We start from the raw sequence: 21,179 nt of genomic DNA on the forward strand, positions 1-21,179 counted from the left end.
TGGCATGCAAAATACGAATTATCTGATCGTAAGAGATTCTATTCCTCTGTATGAGATTATATTGAATCAGATTTTGTTTTTCCTACGTATAAATGGCCTGTTATATACCATTTGTAATCTGCTCGAACTAACTGGGTTAAAAAGTGTGCGACAACCGATCGAGGACCTTCAATATATTGACAGGGACTTACCTAAACTCCATCGATCGTCAAGAGTGATGGATAATTTCGTAAATAAACAATAACCACTATTGTTGGATATACAACAACTCTCTTGATTGATGGATCGAAAATGGATTTCTTTGAAAATGCTATGCAACAAGAATCAGCGTATTTATTAAGGGTCCATATGTTATATGTAGTGTTTCTTGTAATTTAGGGTTTGACTAAAGTCACAAAATTTAAACGTAATTCATAGAGAATCGTGGGACATGTTGATACGTTCTTTGAGCATACGAGAACTAATGGGAATTTCATACATCTATATTATGATATGCATGGTTATGGTTAGTTATAAATCAAGAACCTTATTTTCTGCTGTTTAATTTATCATTACTTTTACCATACCAGTATCAATCAAAACGAAGTCTGTTGGTCAACTAAGTATATCTGGTCATCTTCATATGAACTATCGTAAATGAAACCGAACTTCCTGTCGGACCCTAGATCAGTCTCTAAATCCTTCAAATTGATCTCAATTTCACAACAGTTGTTCACGCGCATCTCATTCGTTATATCCAGTGGTTGCGTAGCCCTAATCCTGGCAAGTGGTGTCGATAAATCAGATGGTGATCGCTGACATCACCGTCTGCGGACGGCCTTCCAGTTAATAGCATCGTCAATTCATGGTTGGTACCAGCTACCCGTTGTTTCATAATTGGTTTATGGGACTAATTTGTTTAATAGTCACGCTGAATATGTAATTGTTGGTGTGACTGTGATACTCTATATATTGTGGTGTCATAGGAACGTTGCAATTTAATAGGAAAATGTTCAAACTTTGGTTCAGTAATGATATTCGAACTTTTAACCATTTTTTGGCCATAAAGATATGCATATTTTACATTTACTACACAGTTCATTTTTGTTCTCAAACAGTGTTTTATAGATAACTACTTGCATAAATAATTTCGAAAACTCATTTCACAATAGTAAAACAATCAAATAAGTAAATACTGAACTGCCTTAAGCTGTTCATTTAGTATTTTATTTTATTTATACGTAAGCCCAAAATTGAAAATTCTCTTCGAAGTGAGAGTAAAATATTTACTAATTTATATTTCTATTTAGTCATTCGGCATGTAATGGCATACAATATCACAATATTAGATATTCTAGAACAAGACCTCGAATAGAATGTTAAAATTGAATAGCTGCAATTGATAAGTATGGTAAGGTCTGCTCTATTGCTACTTGCCATATACGCTAGAAATGCAGCTGGCTACAAGAACAACTCATAATGTGCAATAACTTTTGAAAAAATGGTGAACTTAACTAGACGGCGGCTCTATATTCCTACACCGCCTGACAGAAAATTCTCACGGTGGCCGATACCTATTATACGTTGAAACGTTGTATCTTTATTTTGGTTTGAAAAGAGGATTATCCCATGATTGTCTTTCTCTAAATTCTATTATTATTCTTTCATTAGTTGTCAAGCATTGTGACTATTGGATCTGTCTACTTCCTACCTACTTGTATCATCTTGTACTCGTACCATCTTTTATTTTTTGAAAACTTTGTTCTCAGTTATTAGGTTCATAACTTTAATGAATTACTTACTGGCTATCATAAAAAAGGCCGATCCCTTAAACTAATTCGTTTGTTTAACCATGAACAATATATGTATGTACCTTTCAAAATATTCATATAAATAAGAAATCAAGAGAATTAATTGTAGTAATGAAACTTTAATGAGTTAAAACACGATGTTACATGATTAATATTAAAGTAATTAAGTTGAAATCTAGGTATAATAAAAGGCTCATATCCGTTACTACACTTATAACTTTATTGATAACAGGTCGCACTTCTGATACTCTACGGGTCATCGTTCGGCCGGCGATAATCACAAAATTCTATTAAATCAAACTATATTGAACTCATTCAAAGTAGGTATTATAATTCAATGTATATTTCTGTAATCTTCGTGTACTTTTGACGTTACAATATCCAGTCTTTGACTTGAAGAGTTCGCAAGAGTGATAGCTAGTAAAATTTTTAAGTTCGTTGCTTAATGAATCTAAACTTTATTTTTCAGTCTACGTCAACGAAAACCAAGGAAAAATATAGACTTTAGGTTCTTTTCAATTCTTAATAGGTGCTTATTATAATTTTATTGAAGACCTAGCAATAAACATTTAAAAAAACAATACAAAATGAATTGAATATTTTACTAGTGCTGTTGCAGAAATGAAAGCGCAGAATCAAGCTGAAAAGCTTCCTCAAGTTTTCAATACTTATTTAAAATTGAATAAATAACTCTGTAACCGGGTGCGCTGACGCAGAAACCGAAACGCAGGCATCAGTAGTTCACAAGCCGCGCCGAGCGACGCGCGCTCCGATCACCGATCGGCTCTACTCCACGATCCACGCCGCTGTCGATACGATTTACATCTCGAACACTTTTATTAAAAAAATCAGACGATCGACAATATTCTTGTTTTTAATATTTCAGTCAAAATCGGAAGAATTAAATTTTTCATTTTCGAACACGTGTTATTCATAGTTGGCGCGAACTATACCCGGTGTCGCGACTCCACGTTTTTCACTATAGTGAATAAATTGCCGGCTGCCGGCTTCGCGAAAAATTTTACTTTCACCGGCAAATACCGTCTACGTCTAATCTGCAGAAGCTGCAAGACTGGCACGCGCCAATCCTAAATGGACTTTTAAGTTAGGTAAGTAGCATTTTTTATGTTACGTGTTATATGGTATTTTAAAGTTCAAAAATTATTTTAACTCAAAAGATTATCTACCTATATTTTTTTTTGTGATGTTGAAAGTTGAAGTGAAATAACTATCTTTTTGGGTAATGTTTTTGACAGACTGACTTTGGTGAAATTTCGAAAGGTTTAAATTTTACTTAAGTACTACTTGAGTAATAAGTAGATTAACAAAAGGTTGTTTTTATATTTAGTTTAAGCTTTAATTTTTTTAACTATTAAGTAAAGATCAATTTTATTTCCGGAACATTTTACGGCGAAGTAGTTAGAATGAAATTATTTTTCCTCTTTATATTTAAATCGATCCAACAAATTTCGATCGAGATTGAGTCACAAGATAGAGCTTTATTTATAGTTAAATGAAATAAATTATGAACTTGATGGAAATAATTATAAATGCGTGTAGCTCAGGTGACATTTCTGAACTTTGGCATTTGATAGACTCGTCTTTGTCGTTAATAATCAATGAAATTCTTGGTAGATAATATACTTAAAATTCTTTCTTTCTTATTAAAAATTCTATGAAATTAATAATTTTAAGATAAATTCTTGTAAGTGTTCCAAAATATTATAATATAGCGTTACTTACGTTATTCTTTTTTATTATGCGACAACTGTAAAAATATTCTTTTCATTCGTATTTGTCTTAACGAAATTTCACAGGTGAATGACCGTATTTGAGAGGTGTTAATTTTTGCCATTGTCATTGGTTAGCAGAAACCATTCTTAGTTATTAGGCACAAGAGGCCTTGTAGTCGATACTTGTAAATTACTTTTGCTATTGCAGTTTACAAATTTTGCAAATGGGTCACCTATTTATCACGTATATTTACTTCGTGAAAAGTTTGAGATTCGAGAGAAAATTTATACCAGTTATATTATCATAATTAATTGTCGATTAGTTTAATTTACATATTTGCCTCAGTAAACGGTGATTCACATATCTAATTGAATTTGTGTTGCTCCATTTTCATTATTATCAGAAAGTCATGCATTCTCTCATTATCTAAGCAAAGTGATTTCTGGCATGTGGGATAGGACCACTGGACCACTCCATATTTTTGTAAAGAACAAAAAGCCTTTCATATGCACCTACAACTTTCAGGTTACAAATCAGGTATGCAACTTTTTTGTTAGACTTTCATGTATTATTTTTGTTTAATACAAACTGAAGTTTAAACTGCCTGAAAATTTTATTTATTTGATAGCCTCGATCAGTCAGAAGCCTTATTAATGTGTCGTATATTATCTCATTTAGAAGTGTTACGTATGTTGGCCTCGAAACACCTCTAAGAGTAGTTTTCATCAATTAAATTGTCGTTGTTAATTTTCGCAATAAACTCGTGAGAAGTGTCCAGCAATCTTCCATCTCAGGTCGAGGGTTAATAGTCACTCGCAAAACTTCCTACAACCTCCTGCTGGTAATTTAATTATCGTCTTTGTTCTTACGAAAATCGTGTTTAGCTTCTTAATGAACTAAACGATTACCTTTGCCGATATAGTGTAAAAATATATGACCTACTAAAACAAAATATTTGTAACATGTTATTCTGCACGTCAACAGTTATTCAGCAGACGTTATCAAATTAGTATCGCCTGATTTTAAATTTGCTTATCAGCATTGGGCAGGCAGCTTGCAAGTGGATTACGTCAATGAAATGGTAAAATGGACTGTGGCAATAAAAGTAGCCCTCACCATGAACTCAAGATGAACACAGAAACGTGGCCCTGACTATCCGACGGTCGTAACGTAATTCAATATCAGTAAAATACAAATGCTTTCTAAATATACACCCATCGTCGATGCTTTCTATACTATTATTTTTATATCTTCATTGTTTTTCAGTTTGTAGTTCTTTAACGTTTTCGAAATTCCACGGTTAAATTTAAGATGGTGATTTTGTTCTTTCTTAACACACTTTCTATTTATTTTTTCACTGTCTACGAGTATTAGAAATTTTCATATCTTCAATGTTTTCACATTTTCATTTATTAAATACGAAAGCATACATGTCAGTTAATATCAAAGTTTCAATTAAAGATAATAATAATCTAGATAAATCACAATGACCACTACTTTTGAACAATGACGAAACACAGTATAAGTTTAGAATAACTAAACTGCATTTGTATAAACTGTTTCTTCTGTTCAATGTAGAACAATGATCACTAACTAGTATTAGAACAGAGAACAGCGTCAGTAATGATTGTCTCTCATTGAATGGTAATGATAAGTCGGTCGTTGAACGGCGCCCTTGAACTTGCGGCGGCCGCATTACACTACACCATATCGTCAAGGTGGAAGGTCCTATTGTTAGATATTTACGACATAAATCATGCCATGATCTTTGAGGTATCGGCCACTTGAATTGTTCATTTTTATATCGAGTTGTACCATATCGACTGACTGGAATATATTGTGACGGGTTTTGGTTATTTGATTGATAAGATGCTGGTTACTTTATTAAGGTAAGAAATGCCTAATTTTATTTATTTTTCAAGGTCATTCCAAGTTGCTTCCCATCAGGAATATCATAATATTAGTGTCAGTTTTATTTAATTTTTTACAATAAAAAAATGTCTTCTCAATCTACCACTGAATAAATTTTCTCCAGAATTTTCTCAAGCTAAATAAAAAATGTCAAATTTTTTTCTTACACAGTAGTTGGCAAAGCGGTAGTACATCTTCCCACAAATAAGTAGCATGCACGTGCAGAATACATAATAAATTAATCGCACCAGTGAAATTAGCATTGGAATTGATTATTTAAAAAAACGCGTCATTTCCGTCGAACATTTTTGGTGTGAATTGAATTTGGCGTGAAGTAAACCAGAAAGTGAATATAAGTAATATTTTTTTTAAATTACACAGTCCACACGAAGTCATAATTATTTTTAAGTTCAGTAAATAACCAGTATTTAATGAACTGATAGCAAACGATCTGTCTTAATCTTAATTTACTTTTTTGAATTAAACTAGCGATCCGCCCCGGCTTCGCACGCGTATCATTTATACATTGCTAAACGAAATTTTTGTCGCACATAGACATGAATGTTATGTATTTGGTAATGTATATACTCAAAGAAAACCAAATGACATGAGACATCAATTTCGATACCTTTTATATAATATACTATTATATACCTGATATTATATTACTTTGATGACAAACATGCCCCGGTTCAAGTAGGACAAACATCTTTGTATTCTAAAAAGCATTGGGTTCATTTGGAAGTTTCTTGTGCTCCAAACCACATATGTGTGATGTGGCCCGCAACTATGTTAACGCATTTAGGTCGTACGTGATTACATCGAAATCTGGTGGACCCGACGGGCCAGACGCGGCCTCAATACTCCGAGTTCGTAAATTGTAAATGACACACCTCCGTATAGACTGTGCCGAGTCCCCAGAATTTTAGGATAGTATGACTCCATAGTAACTAGTAGAAAAGGGTAGGGAATAGGCACATTTATCTAGTGCATATTTTTACTACTATGGAATATATAGGTTCCCGTGAAAGGTTGCGGAGGTCAGACGGGAGGCTCTTTGTGCAAAAACCTGACTTAACCAATCCAGGATCATGGTCAAAAGCTATACCCGGGCATTTTCCAGAGACGTAACCGGGATTAACGCCAGGAAGCTAAGACACCTCGGCAAATAATCCCGTAAAGCGGTGACACGTTGCCCTAATTTCCAGAGTTCAATAAAACTTTTCGCCATTTTCCCTGAACTTGCGCGTCCGATCTGAAGGAGATTCGCGCGAAAATAGATCATGAAACATGGAGTTACAAATTTTGTTTCGTGTCGTCTGGTTTTCCGCATGCCACGAATGTATATTTTTATCTCGTGAATATTTTTGAAAACATTGTTTTATGAACAGAAGTTGATCCAGGCATCTGATATAGGCCAGTTTGATTTTTTGATCAATACATTTCTTGTGTCAACGTTGCCCTTGTGCTCAGATTACCAAGTAATGGAGGTTACTTATACTCGTATATTTATTTTGTTATATATGCTAGAAATGTAAACGGCAAATATTACAGTGGCTATTCTAATCAATACGGGTATATAAGTACTTTTTAATAGTATTACTTCCTTAGTTTTATGAGGATTATAACGATGCTCATTGTGTATTAATATCAATAAAACATTAATCGACTGCCGCATCCACTAGGTAACTCAATCGATCCTCTCGTGGATCGTAGACAGTTTATTTTAGAAATCGCTCGGTGCGATGCGCAAGCGCAATCGTTAAAATTTTATTGCTGGGCTACGGAACCACGGTTCCCGATTTTCGCGTAATTTCCGATGGTCAGAAAACTTGAATATTTCGTGGAATAAGTTTGTTTACTTTATATGTTTTGTATCTCAGTGACAGAGTTTGTTATAGTTGTTAGAACAGTGTCTTAAAGTATACTCGTAAATAGCGTATCGTATCGTACATACTATATCCCATCACTACTTATGTGGCACTTATTAAATTAACTGAAATCATTTTTTATAGAATGAAATGGTTGAAACTGTCAGCTGGGTGTAATGAAACACTAGCGACCGGCGCCGGCTTCACAGGGTAGCATTTATAGATAAAAACCTTCATCAGAATACCCAACATTTCCAACATTTCAAACGACAACCGAATCTGTTAACAATTTTCCGAGATTATTATATATTATACAGCAGAGAAAAAAGAGAGAGTTTACTATTTAATACGAGTACCTACGTAGTGAGTAGTGATGATAGTGATCTAATAGGTCGAGTCAGATTTGTTCCGTGGTATAGGTATGTAATCTTCCTCTTATTTTCATGGTTCTGGGCATTACGTATCTTGTTTAATCTTACCCATAGTCTATAATGAAGTTTTAAAAACGAAACCTTTTTATAAAAATTCATGTTACGAGTATGTAGGTCTGTACAAAGTGGCGCCTCGTGAAATTAGTTTAGAAGAAATAAACAAAAGTGCATCGCGTTGAAATGTTTGTATATTTTATCCGCTTGCTTCTAAGCCGTGCTCACCTATTTCAAATATACAGAAAGCCGTCCAATTACAAATTACATAATATGTAAATGAGGCTGCTTTGCTAGTGGGGTTTTTTTTTCAAATAGTGACTCACTGAAAGGTTGTGAAACGAGTGATTTATCGCTCCATATAGATGAAAAAGTTAAAACAAACATTACATTAGCTACAGCACAAATTTGCATTCTGCTGCCAGATTAAGATGTCTCACCTTTATTAAAATCACGCATTTGTCCCAAAGAGGTAGTACTCGTATATGTATATCTTCAGCAAATCATAAAGATTTAAATTAAAGTGAACTTTTGTGTTGTGCTAATAGCTGACCGAATGCTGAACATTGTATATTACTAGAGAACACCAGCAGCGCGAAAAAAAATCCCATTAATACCCGTTCCCGTGGGAATTTTGGGAAATCCTCCCCAAAAGGAACCTACAAGCCAAATTTGAAGCCTAGATCTAGATCTAGTGGTTTGGGCTGTGCGTTGTCTGTCAGTCCCTCAGTTACGGAAGACTTTTATATTACGATCCTTGTTTTAAGATCGTAACAATATTGAACAATAAGTATTAATTTCATCGCTTTTAAGTGACACGAATAGTACAGAAATAGGACCTAGATAGAGATTTTTTGATAAATTATCGATGTATCAATGCAGTCTTGCATGACGGTCATTCAGTAGTAGCAACGTCCTTGTGTTATCGCCTTATCACTTGTTATTATTTATCGCGGATCAGTGCGTGCACTTAGCGATCCCGGATACTATGCGTGCGTTTTTTTTTGCCAAATAAAACCTTCAATATATTCATAATTTAATAAAAAAATTTAAAGTTAAGGGGAAAATTAGTTGATAAGTTTATACAAAGTGGTAGTAATGTAACTATGAATTATTTCAAAATTTACTCCTTTTGAACAGTTTTGAAAAATAAATTGATGTAATAGTACTCTTTTACTGTGTAGTCTTTATTCTTTCAAAAATTATGAAATATACTGATAGTGTGTGTATGTATAGGTACTTAAATGATAGACTTTTTCTGAGGTTAAAGTTTATCAAATGTTGTAGACTGAGACATATGTTAAATAAGTCTGAATTGTTTTCACTGATAAATATGTAGTAATTAAGCAATAGTTAGCTATTTATTTAATATCACGCGATAGTAATGAATGGCCATGTTTTATCTATTAAATTCATAGATGAAATTGCAAAGTCCATCTTTTTGTAGGGAAGGAAATTAACTGATGTTTTCTAAATATATTATAAATGCACCAATTTATTTTTTACTTACGTGTATTAAGTCACGTATCTAATTATTAATCTGATGGAATATTAGATGATAATTATTATCAAAGAATTATTGTCGATTAATTGAGTAATGTAGGTTAAATTATGATCTACATAACGTAATAATCATTTATTGGTATTATATCTATATATATAAAACTCTTCCGTTACTGAGTGACTGACTGACAGACAACGCACAGTCGAAACTACTGGTCGTAGACAGCTGAAATTTGGAATGTAGGTTCCTTGGGATATGTAGGGGAGCACTAAGAAAGGATTTTTGGAAATTCAACCCCCAAGGGGGGGAAAAGGGGTAAAAACGTTTCTATGAAAAATCTTATTCCTTGGGTTTATAAACTTGAAACTTGGCATGAACACGTACATAGGCAAGTAAATATGTTTGACATTATAAGTTTTTTCAAACTACCCTCCAATCGTGATTTAGGGGGTGCGATTGGGTGACTGATTTATTAACGCACAGCCGAAACCGCTCGGTATAGGAGTCTGAGATTTTGAACAGAGGTTCCTTTAGTAACATAAGTGAGCACTAAGAAGGGATTTTTGAAATGTCAACCCCCAAGGGGGGGAAACGGGATAAACTGAGCCGGGGCTGCGAGAAAGTTCTAACGAGATACCGTGGCCCCGGAACGCAAAGGGCAACTGAAGGAACGAGGTGGGTTTTAGTCAGTAAAAGTCTGACACTCCCTTCCGTTCCACCCAGAGCGGGAGAGGTCAATTGATGATTTCCCATCCTTAAAAAAAAAGACTTTGTATGACAACTTTCAGTCGTCTCTTTAACATACATAATAACATACATAATTATGTACATACATGCATAACATTAATAACATCACGCCTTTAAATCCCTTTTTTGTGTTAACACTACCCATACAAACAGCTAAAAGGAAACAAGTGAAGAGACGAAATTTGTCCGCATCCATTTTCACCTAAATTCTTAACGTTAATGAGATTTACTTTTTATTATCAGGTCAACCTAATAGCCTCACATGTACGTATAACTTCGTAAGAATTTTCTTTCAACTCCTAACCGTTGAGGAGTTGTACCTTCCATCATCAGCTCATTCACATGGGATGATGACTATCAGACGCAAATACTTAAACAGATCTATGAAATTGTCAAAAACGTAATTGCCTGTAAATTTGAGGTTTGCCCTTGATTTCCCTGGAATACCATCATCAGATCCTGACTAGGTAACAACGGGACCAACTTGAAAGTATACTCTACCGAACAAAAAAAGAATCACGTAAATCGGTCCATAAATCTCGGCGTAATCGGTATGCATAAATAAAACACCCGAATTTTATTTTCTATTAACTATCACGAGTTGTCTCGATGTTCGATAGATGGCGATGGCATCGAGATAGATCGCGCTATGGTTTCGTTACCGTCATTTAGCTAGGTAGCGTAAAATATTTTAATTTATCGTGTAATTTTAGCAGCGCCCCTAGCGGACATACGCGAAACTACATATTACACACTACAAATATTTTGATTTTTAATTTTTAATTCCAGTTGTAACAAGATTTCAGCCTGTGGAAGAAAAAGCCCTGTCGAGATCATTAAAAAACGCTATATATAACCGAATTACACGTGGGCGAAGCCGCGGGCGGAAAGCTAGTTCTTTCATATTTTAACAGGTTCCCTTTCCAATGAATCACTTAGTAACAAATGAATTGTTAAAATTTATTATTTTATTTTATGGATATGATTTCCGTTAAATTAAATAGTAAACGTTCTGATTAATTTATATTAGATTTAAAAAACACCATTCTTATAATATTGTGGTTTTATCGAACTTTCCTCAATGTCTAAATTTCATGTCTTTAATTTTCTTTCGTCTCTTGTTATCAACTAATGAACCTGCATTTCTTCGTAATCTATGCACCTATCATATGTTTATGTTAACCGTATTGTTTATTTAAGATAACTCATTGAGACAAAATGCTTTTTAGTAAAACAACATAATATATTCGTGTCGTTTGTCGAACATTCAATGACTTTATTGATATCCGCTGCTATACAAAATAGAAAATAACAAGACAAATAAATAAAATAAAAATAAGTTTATTACTTTTTCCCTGCATAATGCAATTTAATGTTACATAGAATGCAAAAACATGCAAAATTTTGTTTCATTTAAACTTCTGAAGCATAGCACATAAATATTACTTTCACTGTCACTCGCTTTTTTACAAAAAATGTAAACGGCGAACCTCTTTTCTAGCAGTTAACGGGGTAGGTAATGATTTTCTACATATTTTCAGTGTGTCACTGCATATATATCGTATAGATGTCGCAAAAGGCGACTAAAAGTAACAAGCACATTCATAAAGTAGCCTTTACCATGATCAATTTATTGTCAAAAGGTGCGATGTAACTGGGATTATCGCCAGGAGGAAGTTGAAGAGCTTAATGTGCAGCTGAATGTACACACGTGTATTAATGTGCAGCTAACTGTACATGTGTAATTGATCGTGCAAATAAAAAGACATCCATCGTAAAAGCGTAACTCGTGCCACTTACACTGTTCAATTATTGACACACTACTATTTTCTCTCGATCAGGCATCATATTTCAATGGAAGCTGCTAGAAGTATTTACTTAAACTGGACAAACAACTTTGCCCATAAGTTATTGATTGGAATGATTGAGTAAGAAAATAATATGCAATTTTTGGCAATGTGCAAAACATGTCTGATTTTTATACTCTTGATGAACTGGTAACCGTTATGGAAAATATCGTGAGGAAACCTGTATAGGCATAGCGTTCTGTCTAAAGAAAGGACAAAAGCGGGATAAAAATGTGAAAAATATTGAGATAAACTGGTAGCAGCAGGCAAGCCTTCAGTTGAAACTCCTACAATATTTTTATTTATAACTTGATAACAACTTTCTTTGAAGAGACGAACGTTCGAAGACTTTTACAGTAAAGCATCCTATTAGTACAGTCGCCTTAAAAATATCACAAAATTAGTCTTCCTAGTTTATTTTTAGACAAGCCATCGGAGCCTATACGTATCACGAATATCGTGATGTGAACTAGTAAACATAATTACCTCTACGTACTTAAAGTAAACAAAAGATAAGAAACCCCTTTTTCCGCCATAAAGTACTTAATCATTTGTTTTTCCGTTAGTAATTCACACTCGGAAACTCGGAAATAATAAAACAATAATCGGAATAAAAAACTTGGAAATTAATGCGTAACTTTATACATATGATAACGTCATGTGAGTGACTTGATTTATATGAGTGGTTTTCTATTGGTATGTTTGTACTCATACATCTCGCAAAATCTATTACTTTATGCGGTTTCAAAATATGTTCAATTATGTCACTCAACTATTTGATACTAAAGGAATGGTTATGATAAAATAATAGTAAAAGAAGTTTTTTCAAATTTGTATCAACCATAAACTTTTAACGTTATTATTAGGTTTGCAACATTGCTAATTGAATGTAGATACTGCTGAGTTTTCAGTGAATTTAGTCAAAGGATTTAGTGTACGCTTTTTTCATACATATTCTGTCTATATTACGTGATATTAGTGTTTTGTAAAATTTAACCATTTATTAAACTCAATTTAACATCAACATGTTGAAACTCTACAAATGGTTTTAATCTAGGTATGCGAACGTGCATTTGAATGGAATTTGTAATGTAGGTAAGTATATAAGTAAAAAATAAATATTCTTAACGTCAACTACATATATAGTTAATCGGAATAATATAAATTAACATTCTATGTCAAAAACCACTTTTGCATATCAATACAAAATAAAGTACTTCTTTTTAAAATTGTACGTGTTTAACCTGATTAAGTAGTGTTCATGATATCAAGGATATATGAAAAATTATTATGGCTGGATTTTACAAGTTGTACTCTGTCTATTATATTTTTACACTTTTATTGGACAAAATTTTGGAAAGTATATTAAACCATTTGAGATCTGTAAGGATCTTAGCATATGGAAATCCAATTTTTACATTTAACGTGATATGTTTAAAGGCTACGTGAGTTTCTCTGGGTTACTTTAAAAGTGAAATGAATGAATGAAAAACAAAATCAGGTGATATCAATTACACTTTCAATGTATACTTACCTCTAGATAAAGGATCACGATAAACTATTTATTTGTTTAAAAAATTAATTGAAACCCTTGAAGCAACCACAGGTGAACTTAAAGTATAGCATCCTTTATCAGTCAATCAGTGAACTGTTTCCGTAGGATAAATCAAGCATATGTACATCAATACATACCTACAGGGACACAGACGTACAACTTTCTTTTCCAAAAGATTAATATAGTTCATACGAGCTAGTTCTAGGCGGAAGATGGTATAAATCTGCCGCCTACGATGTTTCACTGTGTCTGCCCACCTCTACACTGTTTCACGATTTTCTCCGGACAATCAGAACAGATTTATAACTCCTTAGGACGACCTACGCATTTCGCACTCTACTTCAAAAGAAGGCTTATTCTCTATACTATGGGAGGAAGACATGTATATTGATAAAATATTATTGTACCTGAAATTGTAATATCACTTTACAATGTGCTACCTTTTAAACAACCCATGTTCCTTTCAGTACTCCATCAATATAAGTAGGGCCAGTGGTTTTACTGTGATTGGGATTGGGATTATTCTACATACACTCACCTATTCATTTCACGCTTTCTGGCGTAATGGAGAAGGTGACAGATGACAAGGAGACAGATCCAATACTAAGTCTGCCCTCACGTGTATTACAGGGTACTAGATCTGTCTTTTTGTTAAAAAAAAACTTATGTAAATATAAGAAAATATCTACTTTTAATGCAGAAAATAATGTTATCATAGCATAGTAACGAAAAGTAAAAACACCTGTTTCTATAATAATATCTATACTCGTAGAAAAATAAACATCACACTTCTGCTCCCATTTGTAGAATATTTGGATAAGTGCCGTTTAATAACTTGATGAAATTTCTAAAGGTTGACGGTTAGATAATAGTATTAGCATTAAGTTTACCTATTGTTTTAAATTAATTAATTAAAAGTAGGGGTAAACGTACCTACTAAATTAAAAAAATATCATTGCAAACCAAAATATCAATTTACCTAATTGTTAAGGATACAAAACTTTGATTTTAGTCGAGAAAAAGATTGATTGGATGAAAACGCATTTACCGACGAAAATTGGCAATGATATATTTTCCTGCTTTATTGTTGTGTTGCTTTTTGATACCTATCTCGAATTTTTATAAAACATAGTCTATATTTAACTTCATTATGAACAAAAACGATTGAATAAATTTTAGGAAAAACGTGCCCTCTTCCTCCTGGCTTTAGTCCCGGTTGCAACCCGGGGGGGCCTTGACCATGGATCCTGCATTGGGTGAGTCAAGTGTTTACACGAAGCGAGTCCCATCTGACCTCCGCAACCTTTGCAGGAGTTCTCCGCAATCTTAATCCGTTTTGGATTTTAAGGTTTCCTCACGATGTTTTCCATCACCGTAAGAGCATCGGTTAATAGGTATTCAAAATAAAATAAAATAGTGTTCAAAGTACATACCTACTTACATAATTTCGAAATAAGTCATTGGCACATGGCCGCGGTTTGATTCGAACCGGTGTCTTTATGCGCAACACGCATTTTAACCGGGCACCTTACCGATTCGACCACCGACACGCTTGGAAGAATAATGCTTTTCAACCAATTAATTTATCTAATAAATTTGTAGGCGTGTCTTTTGTGTGCAGCCCTGAAGATGCCTTATGGCATTAAGTCCATGTGTTTCACATTTGACGTATATTAAGTTTAAATTAAGAAAAATTACTAACTTACCTAAATCTATCCCTGCAACTGTGACGATAAATACGATTTCAAGTTTTATGCAAAGGTATGAAAAACTAATTAACACTATTATCGTGCGTTGTTGCTATCTACAACGAAATCAATGTTGCGTTATTTTTAAGTGGGTGCACGCCCACTTAAATAATAGTGCTTTAAGAAATAGCTACAAATTGATACTTGAAGACATGTCCTCCAAGAATATTGAAAACTCAAAATAACGCGAATACCTATTTAATTCGAATTTTTCACTTCTGTCATTTTAGTCTTTCAAATGATTCGAAAAATTTAAGTAATTCACACACCTTATTTTAATGTCGCTACACTGCTCTACACGTACAACAATATTATTTTGCTAATTTACATCATATAAACCGGTTAACTTGATATAAATGTACATTATAATATCTCATTAAACGTATCTATTAGCTGAATCTCGAACATATAAATTAACACGTTTAAAAGGATGAGTTTCCTGATTCCTGCATGCGAAATTAATGCATGTCATCATCAGATAAGAGCTTAAATGTTCATTATTAAAGGTAAACGTGTATTTCATTACTATTATTGTATTAATTTATAATACCTTTGCATGTAATTACCTACTCACTTAGCAAGTTGTCTTGTTATCTATCTACATACATCTATCCCTTGCGGAGTAGACAGCGCTAACAGTCTGGAAAAGATTGAAAGGCCACGTTCAGCTGTATCTTTCTCATTCTATATTCAGTTCTCATCTATCTACCAAGAAAAAAAACATAATCCAATGCAATTTGTAACCTGAATAAACTTGATTTCTATCAGTACATGTCGAACAATAGGACATTACCCGATGCAGGTAAATAGTCCGATAAAAGTCAGCCTACGCCCACACCGGCTGTTTTCTTGTTGCATGTACATTTTACATAGTACAAGAACGATACATGAAAAAAATTCTCTATTATACCATTACAATAAACTAGATCTTTATGAATATTTTATTTTTAGACGAGACAAGGCACAATGTACTCGTAACATGGGGGCCTACTATGAGATGTACAAAGCAAAAGCAGTACGTACGATAGAATTGTAGTGATGCGTTAATACGAGAGTTTTTATCGAATTAAAACTAACATGCTTGCTTTATGAGGATATTGCATAGTGAACCAAGACCTTCTCTGTCAGTGGAAAAATATATTGATGAGGGATATGTTAAGACTTTACGAGTAAACAAATACTTTTCCAATCTAGTTTGATGACATTTTGTACAAACATCATTTCCTTTACATAAATTATTAGGTATGCCACGCAGCTAATCGTGGCCGAGACTTTCGGCTCTCTCTACCCCGAGAGGGATAAAGTTGTGATTATGTGTATCATTTCTTTTCCTTCTAATCAATTTTCTAACAATCTGGCGGTTTATAGCTTTGTTGGCTTTATTATTTTCCGCGAAATCTTTGGCGTGCATTTCGGTGTAAATGGCTGGAGACGCGATACTGTCATCAGAGAGCAACCGAGTCATATTTCACTGGACAGGCTGTTAACGCCTCCTAATTTACAAGCGGTTTGTAAACATCATGTAGTTTTCGTAGATATGTGTCATTCAACAAGCCGTATTCGGTATATGCTGTTTTCTATAATAGTGATAGGTACCTACTACATTTTGTCCGGGGCACTCATAGAAATTTTCAAAATATTTCCATTCGTCATCTGAACTAAATATCAGTAAGTACGCCCAGTTTAAATAGGTTTTGTGGTTTTGACTTTATATTGATTTTTGTATTGAAATTTCCCAAATAAGGTTAAAAAAAAAATTAAAATTTATCTCTCATTTTGAGCATAAAATATTCCTATAATACACATAATGTTATATTAAACAATTTATAGCGTATTTTCTCCTGGGGCTTAAAAAATTTCAACATCAACTACGTATATTTCTAAAAAATATTTTTAAATGTTTTAATAGATCTATATTATCTTCCTACATAATTATATAGTTTGGGTTTCATCCAGAACCTTATCTTACGTAGGTAAAGTTCCGCTTGTAGTGACGCCCATCTTTATAGATCATGAATTAATAAGGATTAATTATGCCTCAGCGGCTAACGTAGATAATAAAAATTTGTACAGGGTTTACAACTTTTCATCTTAGGTTTAATAACCCCAAAAATGACGCGGCGGCGTCGGCGTCGCTAGAAAGCGTCGTTACCCAACTGATAAAAGTACTAAAATTTCCATTTTTCTTATTTAATGGGATCCGTACTGTTTTTACTAGCTCAAAAATTTAAAAACATTCTAAATTAAGCTTTAAAAAAATCACAGCAGTATATATTAATTTATATTTTACTAACTGTGCCCGCGACTTCGTCCGCGTGGAATAGTTATTTTGGGCATCATTGAAGCCCTCAAGGATGAATAATTTTCCATTATTTATTATTATACTTATTATAGTTGCAGCATGATGTTATATAGCCTTAAGCCTTCCTCGATAAATGGTCTATTTAACGCAAAAAGAATTTTTCAATTCGAACCAGTAGTTCCTGAGATTAGCGCGTTTAAACAAACAAACTCTTCAGCTTTATAATATTAGTATAGATTGTACAAAATACAATCTGTATAGTACAATAACTGAACTTAACGCAAAAAGCAGTTTCTAACAGTTTTCCATTGGGTTAATCAGTAAGTACATGCCAATATCATAGCAAATATAAACACAAATTACACTTAAAAAATTATGATTTTACCAACCGTCATTTCGAGGATTAAAAAGTAAATTATTTTTTGTATTTGAAAATCAATTATGTAATCTTGTATGATGAACTTTATATAGAAACGGAGAAGTATAATCGTACAATGATGAATAATATCGTCCTAGTAATTGTTTACATAGAAAACGGAAGGAAAACGCTCGTAGCCAATAAATATCACAAACAGAAAACTATATCTCTGTTTTTATAAATTTAGCAAGAAACTCTTCACTAATATACATAAATTCGCGTCACATTTTACTATCCAATTATCTTATCTAGTCTCTGTATATACAGTTCCTGTCTGAAAAGCTAAGTTCAGGAGTGCAGCACATTTTATGACTATGAGACTGATGAGAAGAGTGATAATTGTTTCTAAGACTAATTCATATATAATTTCACACATTTTAGCCTGTGGAAAATTCAGGGGTGTCTACCCTGGTTGTGACTTATTTTGATCGTTGATAGAATGTTTAACCATGTGGGCAAGTCAGGGTGTTTACCCGATTATGTTGTAATTTTAAAACGTTTATGAGTTTGATTTATTTTTTATCAACAAATTTAAAATATATTTTTTTATGTATAATTTAGAATACATACATACATACATATGGTCACGTCTATATCCCTTGCGGGGTAGACAGAGCCAACAGTCTTGAAAAGACTGAATGGCCACGTTGAGCTATTTGGCTTAATGATAGAATTGAGATTCCAATAGTGACAGGTTGCTAGCCCATCGCCTAGAAAAGAATCCCGAGTTTGTAAGCCTATCCCTTAGTCGCTTTTTACGACATCCATGGGAAAGAGATGGAGTGGTCCTATTCTTTTTGTATTGGTACCGGGAATCACACGGCACATAATTTAGAATAGTTTTTAAATTTTAAATAATTAAGTTCTGTTTTAGCTCGGCCTAAAGTTTTAGTTTAATATCACTTTATTATTAATGTAATTTCAATTTACTTGTTTTCTTATCAGGTTCACTTTTAGTTTTTCTTTTGTTTCACTTTTTGGCTTTTCTAGCCCCCTTTTTTAATCCAAGCGAGAAGCCAATCTACGCGTAATCGTATAAATGAATGAATAATACTTAATACAACTCAACGTACACAAGCTTCTTAAACACATAACATAAAAAATTAATAAAATAGAACTTAAGACTAAGTAGGAGTGTGTCGTACTATAGATTTCTTTTTACAAACTAGGTATCTAATTTCAACGTTGGTATCATAATTTGCTAAGTTTGTATCAGGACCTGAGAAGATAAGTCTTACTTTCTCAAAACTCTTAAGAAACTATTTAATTTATATCGTTAAAACGATCTGTTTCTATTCTAAATAAATGGACTCAACAATGAAATGAACGATTTCATTTCTATCGCAAATCCTATCGCCTGCCAATGAAATCAAAAGCGCGAAGATAAATAGTGCGACTTCAGGTCACTGTGTCTTACAACTATCTCTACAGAAGAAAGAGTTAAACACGCGACTGAGACTCAATAAATTCTACGAACCGCCCCGTTAGACAGACAGATTGACAACCTCTATTTTTTCCATGTCATGTTTAATGACACCTGTCAAAGAGGCGCTGCCGAAGCTGACGATAAACAACTACAGAAAAACAACAGAGGTGGTCGTTTGTGGCATACCTAACATTGGGATATTTCCTAGTCCTTATGCATTTCCGGGTTTTTACGAGGTGCTATATCTGTGTCTGGGTCAGATTCAGGACTGAATCAAATTTATCACATGTAGCTTATATTTATTTTTTAATTATAATTTCAAAGGCATAACCACTCATTGCAATTTTGAATTACCTGGCCGTCCGATAAGACAAATGAAACAAAACGGGAAGAAGACTAACATTCTTGAAAGAATTCAGAATTTTTGAAGGCAGGTTATTTTGAATGGTTCAAAAACTACTACTGACACCTGAAATATATATCAGTGAAATAGGTATAAAACACACATTGTAAAGAGAGTGTGATAATTTTTTACTATAATTTTACCGCACTATCACCTCATTCGTTACATAACAAACGCAAGGTCAACGTTTATCTCTTTTATATGTAATATAGACACTAAATTACTACACCGCAACTCGGCACAAGTCCTCATATCCAAGTTTCGTGGATTACCAATGATAAGCTGATTCTAAATATAGAACTATTTTAGACGTTTTAGATAAAATATTGCGGTCATTCATGAATCGTATCGTGGGTCAAAGGTCAACAATTAGATAGAAGTAAGTATACTCTTTAGACAAAGGAAAATAGGTAATTTTATTGAAACAAATCATGAAAAAGAAACATTGTTATGGATTTCATTGTAAATTTGAACGATTTAGAGCGCCAGCTAACGCAGGCAATATTCCGAACTTCTAATAGGGGGCAACGTCCAAGCAATACCATAGAATGAAAACACTGTATGCAAGGGTAAACTATTTCGAACGGTTCAGCCGCCAGCGTTTTAAAGGGCAATAATTCGAGCCGGCCACATAACCGGAGCTACCGGTCTTCACAATGGTGGCTAAGACAATGCGCGCGAGACGGTGACGGATGCCTGCCGCTGCGCTTGCGATGCCATGATGCACTTTGTGCTAGAAAAGAAGACGCTATTTATAAACAAAGAAAATTTCTAATAATCATGTCTAACTTTGTCGTTTACATTTTAAATCAATCGTACGTGAAGCATAACAAACATGATGATGTTGATGCACATTATATAAATCTTACTAGATTAGATTTGGTTAGGAGTTACTATAGAGAAAGGTAAAGTAATTCCTTTGACTGTTTATTTATAAAAAGAAAAAAAAATATTTTTACCTGAAAAGTATAATAAACTTACAAATAATGTTGAGATGTTTAGTGCTCATTGTCCTTATTGTTAGATCCTATATTCTTATTATATGCTCTAAATTTTAGATAAAAATCAAATTGTAGATCATAAAATAATACCATCTATTCAAAGTGGTTGGATTAAAAAAAATATCAAACTATAAAAAGACAACATGTTTCCCATGACTTTATGTTCCCCTAGACAATTTGTATGGCGCCACACGCTTACGAGTAATCTTTTTGTGGTCCATACCCATTCCGTTTGTACTTTTGTAACTTTTTCTGTAAGGGCTTTACGCCTTTAAGTCGTAGTTTTTTATTGATAACAAACGCTGATTATTTGTTCGATTGATTTGTTTATTTTGCTTCTTTTCTACCTGAATAACTTTAATTTTTCTAACATAAGAGCTTCATTTTCAAACTTGAGTAAATTTGACCCTATTTCCTATCTGTATAGTAACACAGACGACCTTAATTAGTAATACACAATTTTATCTTCATTATCTATTAAGTGATGGGAGATTGAA

At 33.4% G+C, this 21,179-nt stretch overlaps 1 protein-coding gene across 1 annotated transcript in view; it reads left to right on the forward strand.

The window, feature by feature from the left end:
• The first annotated feature begins 2,515 nt into the window (after nt 1-2,515).
• Nucleotides 2,516-21,179, forward strand: part of LOC106129748 (A disintegrin and metalloproteinase with thrombospondin motifs 7) — a 78,106-nt gene continuing 59,442 nt past the window's right edge. Inside the window, exon 1 of the mRNA XM_013328412.2 lies at nt 2,516-2,899. The gene's annotated coding sequence lies outside the window, so the exon portion shown is untranslated. The remainder of the gene's footprint in view (nt 2,900-21,179) is intronic.

Source organism: Amyelois transitella, chromosome 16, assembly GCF_032362555.1.
Source record: "Amyelois transitella isolate CPQ chromosome 16, ilAmyTran1.1, whole genome shotgun sequence".
Lineage (NCBI taxonomy): Eukaryota > Metazoa > Arthropoda > Insecta > Lepidoptera > Pyralidae > Amyelois > Amyelois transitella.